General features: G+C 50.8%; 1 long non-coding RNA gene across 1 annotated transcript; it reads left to right on the top strand.

The window, feature by feature from the left end:
- The first annotated feature begins 66 nt into the window (after window positions 1-66).
- On the top strand, window positions 67-13469 carry LOC132656782 (uncharacterized). The gene is made up of 5 exons (XR_009594481.1): window positions 67-1611; window positions 6928-7142; window positions 8912-9045; window positions 12392-12461; window positions 12834-13469. It is a non-coding gene; the product is annotated as an uncharacterized LOC132656782 (long non-coding RNA).
- Window positions 13470-13711: the final 242 nt, after the last annotated feature.

Below are 13711 nucleotides of genomic sequence, written 5' to 3' on the forward strand. Positions count from 1 at the left end.
AGATACACAGAGAAGAAAACAGCCGTATGGAGCCCCGAAAGGGCTTTGAATTATGGCTAGACTCTGTTCCAATGCTGTTTTCAGTGTAAGATACATTTGCCCCAAGAGATCCAACTGCGAGCACTGCTTTATGAATTGCTTCAAGAAAAGATAGATCGTCCCTCAGTGAACTAGGAATAGAGGGAAACTCACTTCTTCAACTTGCTAAAAAGAGTTTACCAAAACTTGCTGCAAAAGGGTAAGAAACTCCAAGCTCTTCCGCTGAGAGGAGGGGAAGCCGAGGGCTCCCCACCTTGGCTGCGCCCCCACAGCATCTTACTGGGAGTCCTGGACAATTCACAGCAGAAGAAGGGAGAGAAGGCAGCAGAAGAAGCTGCCATTTAGGAAGAAGTAAAGAAAAATGAAACTGTCTTTGCACATGACAGAAGCGCTGGTATAGAAAGCCTCGGAGAGATGACCGACCACAGAAGTCTTCGGAATTAATAACTGTGATGTTAATCCATTGTCGATTTGATGTGAGTTAGAATTACAATGGAAACAAGTCTTTGGGAAACTCCGTGAGGGGGTTCCCAGGTATGGGCAGAGTCACTGCCTGAGTTGGGTCCTGGGCTGAATAAAAAGGAGAAAGTGAAAAAGAGCGAGCTGAGCTTCACCTCTTCTGCTTCCCGGCCATGGGTGTCACGTGGCCATCTCCTCTTGCCCCCTCCACAGGGCTTTTTCACGGCAATGGACTGGGGGTATTTTTAAACTGTGATCCAAAAGAAATCCTTCTTTTTCTTACAGCTGTTTCTGCCGTACTGGTGTGTGAGTAACTAACGCAGTGCCTGGTTTAAAGGCTGAAAGATTCAAAGTTGAGGTATAGGCTTACCCACTGTCCTAAATGCCTGCGACGGACAGTTGGGATTTGAGATGAAAAGCACCGCACTGGTCACGGGACACTGTAAATGCAGATGATGACAAGATTCAAAGGAAGGAATCGCAATTCAAAGCGAACGCACTGCGAGCAGCATGGGGTCTCTGACGCTCAGCATGCTCTTTTCTCAGAAATCTGCCTTCCCTTGGGTTTCTGGGTCAGTGACGGAAGTGACCAGGTGGGGCCCATCTGGGATCCTTGGCTCTTCATTCGTCTTTTAATGATTTCAGTGTTGGGACCAGGACAGAGACAGCCAGGCAGCCCAGGATCATCCTGTGTCAGTGATGATATCTGCCACCTGAAGGAGGTCGGGAGTTTAACATTTGTCTTCATAATAAAAACCTTGATGAATGTGCACATTTGAATGAATACAGTTCGTGAGCCAGGCTAGTCAGAGCCAGGCTAGTCAGTGCACATTTGTTTTCATATATGCATATTAGGTTTGCATATGTGTTAGGATAGTAACATAGAAGATAATCTGCACATGTTTTCACAGCCTTGTATTGTTATTGTGTGAGTGTTCGCCTACATGTATGTAAACACACCAAATGCATGCAGTGTCGGTGGAGGCCAGAAGGGGGCCTCGGGTCCTCTGAGCCAGAGTTACAGACACTCCTCAACTGTGGCCGCTGGGTACAAACTGCAGGCCCCCGGAGAGTGGCAAGTCCCCCTGGCTGTACAGCTTATTCTTTGCACCAGTAAGTAAAACTTCAACTCAAACCTTTAAATATTACTTTATTGAGATATGCTTCTTCTCCAGCATGAGAATGACTTTTCTTTCTGAAAATATCCAGGTACCCCTGAAATATTGAGAATATTTAGGTAGGTGTTCATTTTAACACTGAGCTAAGTAAACACTTACTGAGGGTAGCACGCGTGCTGGAGTCTGGGGAGGGACCAGGAACTCCAATGAGACAAACGTTTTCTCCCTTCACTGAGCCGGCAGCACAAGAAACAGACAATAAGTGGGAACTTGTCGCTGGCCCAGGTGACCCAGGTGGCCCAGGTGGGCCTTGACCCTGGAACAGGAGTCTCTGCAAGCCTCTGGATGTAGGCTTGCCCTTCCCTGAGAGGGGAGGAGACAGGATGTCAGAGGACACTTTCAGTTTAGAAACTAAACTGATTTTAAAAAGTAGAAGTTGCCTGTAGGGCAGAAGGCGGAGGCTGGGGCATACAGAGAGAACGCAGAGACGGGGAGGGAGCCGTGGAAGAAAGGAGAGGAGAGCAGTGTGGGAGGCATTAGTGACTGGCAAGCCTGGATGGGGGCTTGTCTGGAGAGCACCATGGTGCTCCTGTCAACTTCACAAACTCTACTCACCTGGGAGAAGGGGCCCTGAGCAGGCCGGGGGTGGGGGGGGTGGGCGGTGTCTGGATCGTTAAAATGGGAAGGCCTGCACACTGAGAGCGGCCACAGTCCCTGGCTGGGACCCTGAGTGCAGAGATGGGAAGGCTGGAGGTGGGCAGCCATGGTGCATCTCTCTCTGCTTCCTATGGATGGCCTATGACCAATGCTTCAAAATCCGTTCCACAGTGGGCTCTTGGTTTCCTCTTAAGTCACTTTTGTCAGAGTTTTTCATCACAGCAACTGGAAAAGGAACAACAACAAAATGAGGACCCAGTGTTCAGGGGAAGAATCTTAGGCAGGGTGAACTAGCCACACCCTTCCTTTGTGAACGAAGCCAAATCCTCACTTCCAAGAACCCTTGCTGGTCTCTTTCTAACTCCTTATGCAGAGCAAAGGCCAAAAGTCCCCTCTTCCGAGGAAAACTTTAAAACCTTAGCCTTGCCCTGCCCACCCTCTGCCCACCTCTCACCCTGAAGCTTTCTCCATCCCTCCATCCTACCTAACTCTCAGAGCCTGTGGACTCAGGGTCCACGACTGAACTGAATGCTCAATGCCAGGCCATCTTTGCCTGGAAGGACTCTGCACAGCTGACCTCTGTGACCCTGTGATACCCTCACCCACCTCATATCTACTCTGATTCCCTCCAGCTCCCTCCCTCTCTTGCCCCTCCCTCCCTTCTTCCCCCTCCTCCCTCTCTTCCTTCCCTTCCTTCTCCCTCCCTCCTTCTTTTCCTCCCTCCTTCCCTTTCTCCCTCTTCCCTCCGTTCTCCCTTCCTCTTCCTTTCCTCTCTCCTCCCTTCCTCCCCCTCTTTGCCCTCCCTCCAGGAGGCCTTCCCTGGCCGCGATGGAGTGGAGTTTAATACTCTTCAGTGGCCTTTATAACCTTGCTGGTGTTTTGTGACATGTTAATTTACAGGCTCATGTGATTAATGTCTGTCTCCTCCACTCAGCTAAAAATTCTACGAGGCCAAGATTGTTCTACCTTCTTCATGGCCCTGCATCTATCACAGCGCCTGTGTAGGCACTGCTCACAAAAACATTTTTTAAATAAATGAGCAGAGGGAAAAGCAGAATGAAACCATCTGAACAGTGAGGTGTGTGAGGGACGAAGGGACGCGGTTTGCGGAATTGCTTAGACCCCTTCTGTGCCGCTCAGTTCTCATTTCTAGGCTAACCCTAGACTTACCTCCAAAAGCTGGCAGGGACAGACTCCTGACTTCCTCACGGCTCATCAACGTGAGGACTCTCGCTTCAGCCTTCCTCCAAACATCACTTTTCTGTGGGCACAGCAACAAAATGCCCTGTTTCCCCAGTCAGCCCTGACTACAAACCTTGTTCTCCATCTTTCTCAAAGTAGCACAGCATCAACGGTGGATGGTGGCCTCAGTGTTGACATAAAAACAAGCTGCTGGGACGTGTGTCTCGGGACCCTGAAGGGAGTTTTGCTGGTTTGATGGGTGAATGGGCTGAGGACTGAGAAACTGATACATACATACATACATACATACGTACACACATACATACACATACACATACATACACACACATACACACACATACATACACACATAAATTACATTCATACATACATACACATACATACATATGTACCTGATGTACAGGTGGAAGACAGAGACTCACACGTGATGCTTTTTCTGTACGTCTCCCACTAAGCCACAGCCTCCCTGGGGACCAGGGCCCTTGTTTCTTTTCTAGCTACTTCATGTAGTCCTAAGCACTAAGGGAGTTCTGCTGGCAGCTTCCGCAGTGCCACGGGGCATGCTGTGCGCGTCTGACGCCCATCAACATGCGTTAGGGAAGGTCTTACTCAGAGCACGCCAGTGTCCGACGAGACCTGCCACAATGCTATCTTCAGCTGATCAGAGCATGACGCAGCCACAGGAACATGTGGGCTGGGGCAGCAGCCCCGACCCAGCATCACCAGCAGCTCAGCTTCCCCGGCAAGTTCCAAGCCAGAGAGAGCCTGCCTCAAAACGAAAAGGGAGGCACGGAAGGGAAGATTTGAGGATGTCCTCTGGTCTGCACCTGCACACACGCACACACATGCACATACACAAACACACACACACACACACATACACATGCGTGAGTGCACACACAGAGAGAAAAAACCGGAACACTTCACTATGCTCCTTTATCCTATTATAAGAACAGAATGAACTCAAAGAGGAACCATAAACTAGTAAAGACAAAGACAAGAACTAGCTGCAGCTTAGATGTCGTGGGAATGCTCCCAGATCCTAACAGTAGCGGACAGGGCGGCCGCAGTTCTGAAAACGAGCAGCCAGCGCCCCAGGCTGTGGGTCTCCCTCCAGCAGCCTCACTGTAGCTGTCTCTAAATGGAATGGGGGCATCGATGGACAAGGAAACAAAGGAGGAGGCAGACGTGAAGTCACACCCGTGGAAGATTTTGGTGTGTAAGTAATGGCACATAGACCCTCCTGAAGCCAGCAGAGACAATGCCCGAGAAACGTGTATTCGAAAGAGCCTCACTATAAAAACCTGACATCACTCCTGAGTGGGTGTGGGATTGGGAAACAGCTGGGAAGGCTTTAGAAACCTCTGCATCAACACTGACTCCATCGTAGCTGAGGAGGCCAGTGGGAAAGGTTGACCTCGCAAAGGAAGGAGCCAGGGCCCCCGGGGGGCTCTGGACAACACTTTCTCCCCATAGAATTGAGTCAGAACTTGGCTAGAGAATGGTGAACCTTCCAGAGCCAAGCCCATGGGGGCTCCGGCGTTGCTGGGGACCGGCAAATCTGCAGTAATGACTGGCCGGTCTGTCGCTGTGGTCTGCGCCCTGCTGCACTGTTCCAGTTTGAGTGTGTGCAAGGACCTAGCTAACCTGTCCTTTTTGCTAAAGATTGCTTTTGGCAGCCACGTCTGACTTGAAGACGTCAGAACTGAAAGCTGACAAGTGCCTGGGAGTCTGGGCTTGGAGCTTTCTGCTTGCAGGGAGAGGCCAGCGCAGTCTGTTGATAAAACGAGTGTTTCTTCACTGGGCAGCGGAGATGTCACAGAGCGATTTGTCAAAAGCTATCAGATCTCTCTTGCATGCCCTGACCTCGGCATACAGGCTGCATGTCTGGGTCCCCTTAGAAGTAAGGCCAACTGATTCCACAAGGGAGGGTAGAGAGCATGGTCAATGCATACCACATACCTGAGTAAAATCCCTTTTACAAAACTCAGCGGTATACATGTGAGCATACACCATAAACGGGCTCAAAAGAGAAAAGGTGGGTTTATGAATGAAGTTGAAGTTCCTGGGAGGATTCAGAGATCAGTGATCCCTTCCTGCACTGTTGCCCTGTTATCATGAAGACCCAAGTTCAAATCCCCAGCACTCACATGAGAAGCCAGGTGTGGTCATTCACAGGCCTGTGACCTCAGCGCTGTGGGTGGGGGGAGGGCAGAGACAGGAGTGTTGCTGGGCCTTACTGGCTAGCAGCTCAGTTCTAGATTCTGGGAGAGATGCCGGCTCACAAGAATCAGGTGGAGATTGGTAGAACAGATAGACGACAGGCTCCTCCAGCCTCCACAGACCAGAGATGTGAGCACAAGTGTGCACGTGCTCCCCATGCCCACCCCACACGGCTGCCCGATTGCTGCCAGCGTTTACTACTCAAGGATGCGCTGCCTCTGGGCTGCCAGTTTCCAGGAGGCCGCCCACTGCCACCGAGCACCTCACAGTTGCTGACTCTTGTCGGTCAGGGTCGGTTTTCCCCTAAGCAGACAGCTGGAGGCCAGCGGCCTGTCCCAAACTCAGCCCCACCGCCAGGGCAGAGTGCCGGCTGCTGTGCCCGGCTCCACCTTCCGCACGCCTGCGCAGCCCTTCCAAACGCCAACAGGTAAATTCAACATTTTCATGTAGCCAGACTGCTGCCTTCCTCAGTGAACAGCAGCCTCCGCAGTAAACTAACTCCCCGAGAAAACAGTTTAAGTAGCCAAGAGGGTCCGGGAGTGATTGCCTCCCAGCAGCCTTTGCTGTTGACGGATGATTCAAAACTCCGGCTCTCAGTATATCCCTTAAGGCAGGCAAATCCCTTTCCTTCAGAACGGTCTCTCACCTTTGTGTTTTTCAATAATTCTCCCACTGATTCATTGAGGGAGGATGGTACAGAGTGCAGCAGAGGATCAGCGGGATTGAAAGAGGAGGCTAAGCTGGGCCTCGGGGGGACAGACAAACATCTCACCCACAGCCTCGGAGGGATAGACAAACATCTCACCCACAGCCTCAGAGGGACAGACAAACATCTCACCCACAGCCTCCGAGGGACAGCAGACATCCCAGCCCACAGCCTTGGAGGGACAGACAAACATCTCACCCACAGCCTCGGAGGGACAGACAAACATCTCACCCACAGCCTCCGAGGGACAGACAAAACATCCCAGGCCACAGCCTCCGAGGGACAGACAAACATCTCACCCACAGCCTCCGAGGGACAGCAGCCATCCCAGCCCACAGCCTTGGAGGGACAGACAAACATCTCACCCACAGCCTCCGAGGGACAGCAGACATCCCAGCCCACAGCCTCCAAGGGACAGACAAACATCCCAGCCCACAGCCTCCGAGGGACAGCAGCCATCCCAGGCCAGCCGTCTGCCTTGGCCTATTGGTGATTTATGCTTGTTTTTCTCTAATCTGGCAGGTTCTGGGGCACCACAGCCTCGTCCATCACGGGCTGTCTGAGCCGGTTCACTCTCAGGTCGTGCTAGCTTTGCTGACTGGAGTACTTCAGGTCCTGCCTGCTCTGGCTCTGTGTTCTTCAGGACCCTCCAGCTGCGGGGATGGTCACAGCCTCCTACGAACTCTCTGGAAACACTGCTGCTAGGAACAGACCTGTCACGGGAGGACCCTGCGTGTGTGAGTGCACACATACACTGATGGACTTTGAGCATTGTGTGTGTCACAGGCCTGCAAGGCTGTTCACAGCTATGGTTTGAGATTTTTAAATTTATTTTACTTTTTAAATTGTATGTGTGTGTGTGTCAGTGTGTGTGTCAGTGTGTGTGTGTGTCAGTGTGTGTGTGTGTGTGTGAGTGAGTGTGTGTGAGTGTGTGTGTGTGTGAGTGTGTGTGAGTGTTTGTGTGTGAGTGTGTGTGTGTGTGTGTGTGAGTGAGTGCATGTGTGAGTGTGTGTGTGAGTGTGTGTGTGAGTGTGTGTGTGTGAGTGTGTGTGTGTGAGTGTGTGTGGGGGGGGGAGGGGAAATGCACACACGAGTGCAATGCCTTCAGAAGCCAGAAGAGGACATCACATTTGTCAGTGTGTCTCCTGTCACGAGTGCTGGGAACCGAACTCAGGTCCTCCAAAAAAAGTCTGCATTCCTAACTCCTGGGCAGTCTCTCCGGCCTGACTGGGATGTTATTTCTATGTACGCCTGTGTGCACATGCACACAGGGAATGGAGAACACGGGAAGGCCACGGGCCAGCATCCAGTGTTTCCCTCAATCCTGCTCCACCTCAGTTGAGACAGGTTTCTCGCTGAGCCTGGGTCCACCACTCCCCAGGGATCCTTTCTCTGCCTCCCCAGCCCTGGGGGTAAAGTGTGCACAGCCACACTTCACCTTTATGTCTGTGCCAGGGACTGAAATTTGTCCTCAAGTGTGCAAGAGCTTTACCGGCTGACCCCTCTCCCCAGCCCGATTTCATGTATTCCCCACCTGTAAGTGTGAAGGACTTGGTCACCAGTCTACAGTGCTGCTGGCGGGTGTACGCTTTAGGAGATGTGTCATGGTGGAAGAGGAAGGGAGGAAGGAAGGAAGGAGGGAAGAAGGAAGGAAGGAAGGGAGGGAGGAGGAAGGAAGGGAGGAGGGAGGGAGGAAGGAAGGAGGGAAGGGAGGAAGGAAGGAGGGAAGAGAGCAAGAAAGGAGGGAAGGGAGGAAGAAAGGAGGGAAGGGAGGAAGAAAGGAGGGAAGGGAGGAAGAAAGGAGGGAGGGGGGAAGGAGGGAGGGAGGAAGGAAGGAAGGAGGGAGGGAGGGAATTTTGTTTTTTGGTTTTTTTTTTTGACAACAACCAAACGCTGGCTATCCCACATATGACCCTCGCTGCAAACCTATTTCTATTCCAGTTAAATTCCAAAAATTTCTCGAGCACCAACACTGCTCAGACATGACACAGTTAGAACTCAAACACGGATGACACACAAAGCTCCTCACTTATGGGCACGCTTTCTGGAGAGCAAGCAGAGGTGCTGTGAATAGGGTGGTCTGCCCCCGGGCCCCTCAGAGTGAGCCAATGAGAGACCTGCGACCTCTGTGCGCACCGGCGCCGGCTCGTTCTCTACACGGAGGGACAGTAAGCCTGGGTACAGGTGGGGACACACACACACACACACACCAGTCTAACTCCACCCACTCCCTCACGTCATCACCAAATCACAATTACAGAGACTCTGAGGAGGTTTGGGGCAGTTGCCGTTAGTTTGGACTCTTGGGTGCTGGGAGAGCAAAGTGCACCTCCAGGCCCGTACTGTTTCCGTTTGCACGGGTGACACGGTCTCCTGCAGCAAGGTCCTTCGTCTCTCCTCCCGGGCTTGGTCCAGAGGTCCGTGGCCACTGGGGGGAGGAGAAGCAGGTATAGGCAGCGCCTGAGCAATCTTCCTCATTGCTCAGCAGCCGTTCACCCTCTCGCAGCAAGATTGCATCCCAGAATGCCCGGTCAGCGGCAGAGAGCCTGGTCCGTGTGCTTCCTGCCCAGTATGAACGCTGCGCCCGTCCCCTGCAGCCTCTGGGCCACACGAGGCTGCTCAAGGGCCCGAGCCACGAAGGTACATGTGATCTAAGCCATGTGTATAAATGTGCACGTGTGTCCCGGGCACACGTGTGGTATTTATGTCTACACGTGTATGTGTAACAAAGAACTGAAAAGCATTAGGAAGAGATGTGCATGTGCGCAGTCTGTGGTGAAAGGGAAGGCAAGGTGGTCGAAGCACGCAGAAGCGTGTTCCCTTCTGGGGTGGTCGGAGCACGCAGAAGCGTGTTCCCTTCTGGGGTGGTCGGAGCACGTGGAAGCGTGTTCCCTTCTGGGGTGGTCGGAGCACGTGGAAGCGTGTTCCCTTCTGGGGTGGTCGGAGCACGTGGAAGCGTGCTCACCTCCAGGGTGGTCGGAGCATGCGGAAGCGTTCAGAGCATGCGGAAGCGTGTTCTCCTCTGGGGTGGTCGGAGCATAGGGAAGCGTGCTCACCTCCGGGGTGGTCGGAGCATGGGGAAGCGTGCTCACCTCCGGGGTGGTCGGAGCATGGGGAAGCGTGCTCACCTCCGGGGTGGTCGGAGCATGGGGAAGCGTGCTCACCTCCGGGGTGGTTGGAGCATGCGGAAGCGTGTTCCCATCTGGGGTGGTCAGAGCATGGGGAAGCGTGTTCCCTTCTGGGGTGGTCGGAGCATGGAGAAGCGTGTTCCCTTCTGGGGTGGTCGGAGCATGGGGAAGCGTGCTCACCTCCGGGGTGGTCGGAGCATAGGGAAGCGTGCTCACCTCCGGGGTGGTCGGAGCATGGGGAAGCATGTTCACCTCCAGGGTGGTCGGGAAGCAGAGAACGGAGGGTGCCAGTGCCTGGCCAGCTCGCGCCTCACCCCTCTTCATTCAGGCCAGAGCGGCAGACCCTGCAAGTACCATTCCCGGTCAGGGTGGAGTGAGCCCGAATGTCCTCACAGACACACACAGGAGTGCTTTATGTGTGTGTATGTATGTATGTATGTATGTATGTGCATATATGTATAGTACACATGTACGATATTACCTACATACATTACACGTTTTATACACGCTATGTTTGTGCAATATAACCTACATATATTCCATGTATTAAACACACAGGCATGTGCATGAACACACAATGAGTATAGAGCTAAAGGTGTGTGTATGTATGTATATATGTATGTGTATGTATGTATATATATGTATGTGTGTATGTATGCATGCATGCATATGTATGTATATTCATTTATGTATATGTATGTATATGTGTATGTATGTATATGTATTATGTAAATAAATTCTCCTCTCTTCGGTGTCAGCCAGGCTAGAGGTTATTTCAGCAACTGAATCCCACTACTGTTCCTCCAAGAATCCTAGAACTCTGCTTTTTAAATGACCTCTAGACTCTCTAACATTATTTTTCGGTATTGTCTGTGCTGACAGTCTTTGTTCACGGTGGCTTTGGGTTTGGAAAACAGCCAAAGTCATCAGATGCAAACCCCGGGTGAAATGTGGCTGATTAAGCTGAAGTGAAATCAATTTAGGTTTTCTTCATTTTCGCTCCTTTTTCTTGGGTAATTGTCAGGAGACAGCAGAAATCAATGGGAAGTCCTTTTCTTTGCACAGAATCTCCAGCTTTTACACAGCAAGGACCATTTGATAGTGGAAGACACAGTTTGTATGAACGATTCGCCCTGTCATATATGATTTGACAAGAGCCGGATGCTTTCATTAACAGGGCAGTCGAGGCTTTGTGTTTTTCAACTGATAATTTAGCTTTGGTTTTCAGATTGTCATTAAGATAATAAGATAAACTTTAAAAGTTTGCAGAAGACACTAATATTAGGGTTCTCCAGAGAAACAGAAGCAGTTAACACACACACACACACACACACACACACACACACACACACATAAATACAAAGAGACCTGGTTGTAAGGAGTTGGCTCACGCTCTTACAGATGTCAGCAGGCTGCAGCTTGCAGAGCTGCTGCTCTGTGGAGTCAGAGGCCAGCAGGCTGGACAGCTGTTGGCAAGGTCAGCCCTCTGTAGGTCCTCCTTGACCTTCCTCTGGTCACACAAGCCTCTCCCACATCTGAGAATCATTCACAACATCCTCCAAGTCTACACATGAGAGCTGAGGAAACAGCTCTTGCTGATTTGGGGACCACATGCCTTTCTTTCAGCCACAGCTGACTTGCAGACAAAGACAACATCACGGTCACACCTCCACTCGGCTGGAAACACCTGTCTTGTGCACTCCTGGAAAGAAACTACTCTTTCCTTCAAGAGAAGACCCCAGTGTTCATTCCCCTGAGAGCCCGTAATTCAAAGAGTTAATCAACACTTAGATATGGCCTCCCTGTCCTCCCGTGTCACTGTGATAAATACTCTGAGCAAAAGCAGCATGAGGGGAAAGAGTGTATCTGGTTCATACCGCCATGTCACAGCCCAGCACAGAGGGGAGCAGAGGCAGGAACTTGAGTTCTAGAAGAACTCTACTTTCTAGCTTGCCCAGGCTCAGGCTCAGCAGGTGTCTTTTACAGACCTGACCCACATGTCCAGGAAACAATGCTGTCCACAGTGGGCTGGGGCCTCCTGCATCAATTAACAATAACAGCAATCCATCATAGACATATCCACAGACCAATATGACCTAATTCTTCATTAAGACTCCCTTCTCAGATGACTCTAGGCTGACAGTGGTAACAAGGACAGATACTGTGAAATGAAGTCCACTGATCTTGCTGCACCACAAGGGAATATGTAAAGCAGGCGCAGAGATCCTGTGCTCACAGATAAGCACCAGGGAAACCAGGAATTCTGGGTCAGGGTTGGCTCTTCAAAGGGAGAGAGGTGTAATCTGTTTTCTGCCCAGAAGGCTAGGGGCAGAGGGGGTAATACCCTGGTGACATTTGTGCTATCCGTGTGCCCAGTACCACACCGGAGAAAATCCCTGATGCCCTTGTCATGAGCTTGTTCTTCTCAGGCAGTCTACAGATAAGGATGATGTCACATGCACTTCACAAAGACTTTCAAGTAGCCATGTCTTGAGCTTTATTGTGCGTATGGGATGGAGATGATTATACCATGAGACACTTTTTCACAAAATTGTGATTGCTTAAAAACACTGACATAAAGCAGTCAAAGTCGGACTCTTGAAGTCTGTACCAACGCCGGCCACTGAGTTGTGTTGAATTGAATTTCCATCTTGCCTCTCACAGACAGACAGCCTGACAGCCATGGTTTTTGCAGAGACCACCCACAAAAAAGGAAGTCTTGACAAATGCCAGGCCCAGGGCGTCTGAGGACACTCCAGGTTCCTGTTATCACCTCGGCCGCTCTTTGCTTCACAGGTGGCTGAGGGGGTGGCTGGTTTTAGTTCCTGTTATCACCTCGGCTGCTCTCTGCTTCACAGGGTGGCTGGACTTGACACAGCTGAGAATCCCGTGGGAAGAGAGCCGCAGCTCAAGACATTTCTAGATCAGGTAGCTCTGAGAGCATGGGTGTCAGGGGTGCTTGCATGTCTTAGTCCACTGTGGGCGGCACCATTCCCTGGGCTCCGAACCATCTAAGCATGAAGAAAGCTGGCTGAGTGAGCGAGCAGACCAATCATAAGTTAAAATAAACATTTCCTTGCCTGGGTTTCTTTTTCTTAGGTTATCTGTAAAAGCAATAGAAATGAAACTAAGCTAAAAAGGCAAGACCCAAGCCCTTCCACTTCTGGAGGGAACAGAGTTTGAGGGACAAGTTTTGCATCCCTCTGACAGTGATGGCTTCCCAGAATCCTTCACTCCTCAAGCCACTAACATTTCCCTTCCCCGGGTGTTGCTCCTGAACCACTTTATTACTTTGGACAGGATTCTTGAGACACTTGAAACAATCAAGATTTCGATACATCTGACAAGACAGGCACGTGGCTACTTGAAGCAGTAACAGAGCATCACAGCCTCTTTCCAGCTGTCTTCCAACCTTTTCATACCAACTGAAAACACTCATTTGACATTTTCACTGACGCACTTCTTTTCATATGCCAGCTGTCTTCTTGGAAACTTCACTTAACTTTGTGCAAATCTGATGTGACAAACAGTTACTCGTTTGTACTCTGACGTGAAGCAGGATATGCCCACATGTGCCCCAACTGAAAACACGAAGTATTGTTCCTGCCAGAATCATCCCTAGAAGCTTCAGGTTAGCAGAGCAAGAGGTGCTGACCAGAAGTTTAATGTGGTGAGATCCGCTGATGACTCCACACTGTCTCCTCACTCCTGAGAATGTCAGTGAAGGCAGCCAGCCCCTCCTGTAGGTGTGAGCCTCCATATCTGAGCCATGGCTTATCAGACACACCTGTGTACCAACTCTCAACTCAACAGGAAGGAAAAGCTATTGTCTAAGCTTTAGGATCAATGTTCTCATCAACAAAAGCCCACAGTTGGGTACCACCAACAGGAGTTTGTTATGACTCCTTTTCTGCTTCTCAGAGCACAAAATAACCCTTATCTACTGCTGTAACTGTTAGAAAAAAAAATTAAAAAATCTAATCAGAGGTCTGTGTGTTGTTCTACCTGGAAAGTCTTGGCTAAATGCTCACCCTGGCAAATCAAAAAGGCCATGTCAAAAGCTTGAGTGTGACAACTCTCCTTAGCTGGGTCCTGAGCTTGAGGATGGCTGGCCCACTGTAAGGCGGTGTCTGAGAAAACAAACCTCTGAAACGAGGTGGCTCTAATACCAGCAAAGG

The sequence above is a fragment of the Meriones unguiculatus genome, chromosome 10 (assembly GCF_030254825.1).
Source record: "Meriones unguiculatus strain TT.TT164.6M chromosome 10, Bangor_MerUng_6.1, whole genome shotgun sequence".
NCBI lineage: Eukaryota > Metazoa > Chordata > Mammalia > Rodentia > Muridae > Meriones > Meriones unguiculatus.